General features: G+C 43.8%; 1 protein-coding gene across 5 annotated transcripts in view; it reads right to left on the reverse strand.

The window, feature by feature from the left end:
* The window catches only part of FRMPD1 (FERM and PDZ domain containing 1), a 76,579-nt gene that overhangs the window by 53,394 nt on the left and 17,185 nt on the right, over window positions 1-6,000 (reverse strand). Inside the window, exon 1 of one of the 5 annotated variants that reach the window (XM_019649540.1) lies at window positions 3,841-4,147. The exons of the other annotated variants lie outside the window; for them this stretch is intronic. The gene's annotated coding sequence lies outside the window, so the exon portion shown is untranslated. Of the gene's footprint in view, window positions 1-3,840; window positions 4,148-6,000 lie in introns of those variants that run through there. 5 annotated transcript variants of the gene reach the window in all.

Genomic DNA, 6,000 nt, shown 5'->3' on the forward strand with positions numbered 1-6,000 from the left:
TGATTATCCTGCGAGAAGCTGCATATCAAAATCACTGCGGTCCTTAAAATAACCCCAATGCCCAGGCTCCACCTGCCCAGAGATGCAGATTGAACAGGTCTGGGATGTGGCCTGGATTAGTTAAAGGAACCCCTATAACTGTAATGTGCAGCTAGGGTTGAACACCACTGGGGTAGTATGAGCAGAACTAAGAAAAGATTGAACAAGCCCTGGGTGGCACTATCATTTCAGGGGCTGAAGACCCAAGGGAGTCATAAAGGAAACTGAGAGAATTGGTCAGAGAGGCCTGAGGGCAACCAGAAGAGCCTCAGAAGAATAAGGGTTCAAACAGGGGTATGTAAACAGTTTGGTAGCTCTTCAATAAGCTAAACTTAGAATTACCATTGACCCAGCAATTCCACTCCTACATATTTACCCAAAAGAGCTGAAAGCAGATGTTCAAACAAAAACGAGTACACAAATGTTCATAGCAACACTATGCACAACAGCCAAAAGATGGAAACAACCCAAAGGTTCAACAGATGAATAAATAAACAAACCGTGGTCTATAGATACATTGGAATATTATTCAGCCATAAAGAAGAATGAAATACATGCTACAACATGGATGAGCCTTTAAAACATCATGTTTAGTGAAGGAAGCCAGACGCAAAAAGTCACATGTTGTTCGATTCCATTTATATGAAATATTCAGAATAGGTAAGTCTGTAGAGACAGAACACAGAGTAGTGGTTGCCAGGGGCTTGGGGAGGAAGGAATAGGGTGTGTCTGTTTAAGGGGTTTCCTTTTGGGATGATGAAAAAGTTCACGAACTAGATAGTGGTAATGGTTGCACAATGTTGTGAATGCACTTAATACCTCTACATAGTGTACTTAAAAATGGTTTTTAAAAGGTAAACTTAATGTTATATGTATTTTACCATATGTACAAACACAAAAGAATATGTGACCAATCATGCCAAATACAGCCAAGACAGCCAAAAGATCCTTCCTGAAAAGGGGCTACAGACCTGGCGATTGGGACCTTAGTAATAACACAGTCTCCCTGGTGCCACCTGCTGCTGCACAGCTGCACCAAGTGTCTAGGGGCTGGACTAAAAGCCTGCTGGGGACTTTCCAGCTCAAAGATCATAAAAACCTGCCATCTTTAGTACACGCTTGACATTCAATGTGAAGTTCTTTTCCTCTCCATAGATTTGCTGGTTATTACAAATGCCCTGAACCTGTTAAGAAAAATTCTCTTGACAGCCATCTGGGCATAATTCAACAACATTGTGGAATGCAAACTCAAAGGCTAGATTTGTTTTTTCACTATGAAATGATTCATCAAATGTTGTTACATGCCGACTAATTTTCAATAGCCTCTGAGAATATTCACTGCTACAGGCACCAAAAACAAAACCCACAGCAAGTGCGGTGCTTGGGAAATTCAGCCTCAGGACTCCCAGAGCTGCTCAAAGGAAGCATCTTGCCATGCTGGTGGGCTGAGATTTCACTCCATCTGTCTGTGTCTGGGGAAGGAAGGCAGGACACCAGATCTATCATGCTAAACAAAATAATAACAACCACAACTGCAGCATGAGAACCTGAACGGCTTCCAGAGCTGGGCCCAAGACATACTTCACAGAGCTCTTCCCCATGGCCTGTGACATCAGGCTCTGTCCTGGCCAGAGAGATCTTGAGGTCTTCTCTGAAAGTCCTCACCCTTCCGATAGACTTGGCACTGACCATGGGCTTATGGGTCCCGTCTCTGCATTTCTCAAGTCTAGTCCCTGGGTCTTCATATACTAGTCTGAAGGGTCTTCAGATATCTCAAATCAAAGGATTTGGTCCAAAAAAATCAATGCCTTTCATTCAACTCCTGTCAACCACCCTCTTTTTGTTGGGCATGTAGAGGAGATTGAGGTTAACCAGTCACAGCCAGTGCCCTTGGAGAGTTCATTGTTATAGAGAAGATAAGACACCTACATTAAAAAACTCCTAACCAATATGAGGCAGAACGTGGGGCCCATGAGAAAGGGATTTCTAACATGCTCCAGGAAGTCTACGAAATGACTTCTGCCAACCAGTGGGGCAGCATGTGCCTTGCTCATCTCTGCATGGAGCTTGGGAATGGCTGATGGCTGTCAGACAGCCAAGAACACCAGGTGCCGCCTGCCAATCAGGACTCTGTGCAAGGGTTCAAGCCAACGGGCCACTCTGGCTGTCTTAATTAAGCCCTAATTAAACATTCTGCCCAGAAACTTCTCCCTCCTGTAGAATGGCCTGGTTTACAGCAAACAACTCAAGGAATTGGGTCAGCTGTTTGGAGATGGCAGCCATTAGGAGTGGTACCGACAACTGTGAATGAATGCCAGCTCAATTCAGAGATCACTGAAAACCACAGGGGCCGGAAACCCTGGAATTCAACCCTAATTAAGCATTCTGACTTCTGTCCCTGACCTCACTCAGTAGAGAAAAGTGTCCAGTGTGGGTCACCCCACTTTAAAAGGACATAGAGGCCATCCTTCCTCAGGGAAGAAGGAAAAGGCTATGGAACAAGATGTTCACTGAGGATGATCTGGGAGGATGAAGAGCAAAACAACTGAGAGAGAACGGGTCACTTACACACAGAACATCCGCTTTCTTGAATCCTTCAAAAACGTTAACCAGAAACCATACGACACTCTAGGAAATGCAGTTGATTTAATGGAAGGTATAAACCAGGGGCTATAAAGCCGTATCTGTGCTTTGAGCACAAATGTGAAAGGGATGCTGGGCAGAGACAGGCAGGAGACACAAAACAAGTTTGATCTGATGGATGCTGGATTTAGGCAGTAAATTCTTTTTGGTTTTATTTTGATTCCCATAATTATTGTTTGTGCACAGTGGTCCCTTTTTTGAGGATCAGAGAGATGATCTCTGAGAAGGGAAATCAAAGCTTTGAGGGATGGAACAAAGGCGCTGGCCTGGGGAGCAGAAACACAACAGGCAAAGGCACAGCAGCCTGAGCACCTGCAGACGCACACCTCAGTTAGCCCCGGCACTGCCCCCTGCTGTGACCTCAGCAGGCCCTTTCTCCTTCCAGGACCTCCATGTTCACCTCCAGATCGAGAAGGCCCCTGCCACCTCTGAGTCCATTGATTCTGGCTGGCAGAGAGGTCAGAGGTCTGATCTACTCACATGTGACTGACACTAACATCTGTGGCAAGGACAACACGAGCACCATTAAATGCCACACTCCCCCAACTTGCCAAGTCAGGAACCCAGGCATGCCTCTGAGCGTCTTTGTACCTTTCCTCTAAATCCAACCCCTTTCCAACTCCTGTTAATGTGACCTCCTAAACACCTCTCAAGTTTCTACTTCTTTCCTTCTCCACTGCTTTCCCACATGCTCAGGCTAGCATGATCTCTCAGGTGGATCATGCAGCCAGCACCTGGTCTCCCTGTTTCAGTCCTGCTCTCCTTCTAATCTGTGTTCCATACCACAGAGCAATCTTTTTCTAAGATGTAAATCTGACCGTGTCACCTCCCTGCATAAAACTCTACGATGTCACCCATAACTCTTTGGGTAATGTATGGGGGTCTAGAGTGTGAACCAGACCTCCTGGGCTCATCTCACAGCTCTGTCACTTACTAGATCTGTGACTATAGGCAGGTTACTTAACCACTTGGTGCCTCAGTTTCCCCACTGGTAAAATATGGATAACAATGGTCCCTACCTCACAAGGCGATTGCGCGGATTAGTGAGTTAATGCATGTGAACTGCTTAAAACAAGGGCTGGCATACACTAAGGACTCCATAAATAGTAGCTGCTGTTTTTATAGATTTATACATTTAGTAGACCTTCAGGGCCTCACCTGTGCAGGCCCCACTCAGCTCTCCAGCCTCTTCGCTTTCCTCTGTCTCACTGCTCTCCACCTCCCGGGGCGTTTGAGCCACACGGAAACTCCTCCATGTTTGTTCTCACTGCTGAGCCTCTCCACGTACCATTTCACCGCCAGGTACATCCTTCCCACTCCTGGCTTCTCCGACTGATTTTTTTAAAAACAGCTTTATTGAGATATAATTCACACACCATAAAACTCACCCACTTAAAGTGTACAAGTCAATGGTTATTGGTATCTTCATGGAGTTGTACAACCATCACCACAATCAATTTTAAAGCATTTCCATCATCCCCAAAAGGAACTCCACACCCACTAGCAGTCACCCCCCCCCCATTTCCCTCTAACAATGCCCCCCAGCCCTAGGCAACCACTCATCTGCCCCAATTGGTTTTTGGGTCTCGGTTTACACCCTACTTGTTGTTAAGTTCTCTCTGACCTGCAACTCTGGGTCAGGTGCTTCCATAGTACCCATAGTTTCCTCGCTCTCAGAACTCTGACTATTTTCTTATGTTTATCCCTTGCTAGAACATAAGCTTCACCTGAACAGGGCTGTGGTTATTTGAGTCACCAGGATTCTGCAGTGCTTAACAGATGTTCAGTAAACAATGGCTGAATGACTGAAACCAATGGTGCTAAGTAGCCAAAGCCCAGGCCCTATCAAGACTGCCCTACTGTAAGAAATCCACACTAACAGAGTCTTCCCTGTACTACAAACTCTAGAAGTAAAACAACACCTCAAACAATTGATGACATTCAAATTTCCTACTATTCCCAATAGAGCCACAACTGGAATAAGGCAGATCCTTGTAAAATGCGTTTGATTCAGGTGCTTTAACGAAGCAAATCCACACGTGAGAAGGGAAAAGAGCTTTGGAGGCTGAGTAGGAAGAAGTGAGAAAGATCCACATTTCAGGTGTTTGATATTTGTGGATTTTATGTGGGCCTGTCATTAGCAGGTCATTACTCCGTAAGATGAATACAAATACTTTTTGTTTAAAAGAAAATGTTAGAAAAGAAAAGAAAGCAAAGAAGGAAGGAGGGAGTTCATTCTGGAAATTTCCTATAAAGCCCTTCTGTTAAGCAATTTCTATTTTCTTGCAGATTCCTCATTATAAAATTAGAGCTGTGTTCCCCCAGACAATAATCTATGCCCTGGAAGTTTATTTCAAAATCCAATGACCATAATAAGAAAAGCAATTATCTCCTAATTAAACATTAAGATTATTTTTCAATATGTCAACATACTGCTGCAAAATAGTTACAAAATAAAAACAAAAGCCTCCCTGCTTCCGCCATATACTTCAGTCTACTTCGTATACTGATGGTAAACTAATCTTATTAAAAGCACAGCTCTGGACATGCCTTCCCTCATTCAAACCCTTCAATGGCTCCCCACTGCCTTCAGGATAAAGAACAAATTCCTAAGTGGGTGTTTGAAGGTCCTTCTCCTGGTGGCACTGACCTACTTATAAAGTCTCATTTCCTTCTAATCACCTTCAAATAATCCCCGATCCAAACAAAATGCACCGAGAGCTCCTGCCATGCTTTTATCTTTTTTCTACCTCTGCCTAAAATGTTCTCTACCCATCCCAAACTCCTCATGTCAAAATCTTATCTCCTTTTAAGACTCACTCAAATGTTACCTCCTCCAAGAAGTCTTCCATGATGTCCTCCTCCATGAGACATGCTCTCTACCCCCTCTAGGCTTCTGCAACCCTTTTACTAGAGGTAATTCTCACATATTTATCACTTTCTGTCTTGTATTACAGTTATTTCTAAACGTATGCTCTACCTCCTGATAAACTATAAACTCAAATACATGTCCCCCTCACACTTAACACATGCCATGCAAATAGAAGGTATTAAAATATCTCTTGTATGAATGACTAAAATAACAAATGATAGAAAACAGTATAATATGGTAAGAAGCAGTCTAATTTATCATTGTGCTTAGAGAGGTAGCAAATCTTGAAACTTAGGAAATAGACCTCAGTGCTTGGGACATTTTGTTTATCCATAAACCTGTTTCTATTGAAATCCTGTATTTTCATTATTTGCCCACAGAAGTCCTGCTAGATGTATGTGTGCGAGAGAGAGAGAGAGAGAGAGAGAGAGAGAGAGAGAGAGAGA

The sequence above is a fragment of the Hipposideros armiger genome, unplaced genomic scaffold, assembly GCF_001890085.2.
Source record: "Hipposideros armiger isolate ML-2016 unplaced genomic scaffold, ASM189008v1 scaffold_133, whole genome shotgun sequence".
Lineage (NCBI taxonomy): Eukaryota > Metazoa > Chordata > Mammalia > Chiroptera > Hipposideridae > Hipposideros > Hipposideros armiger.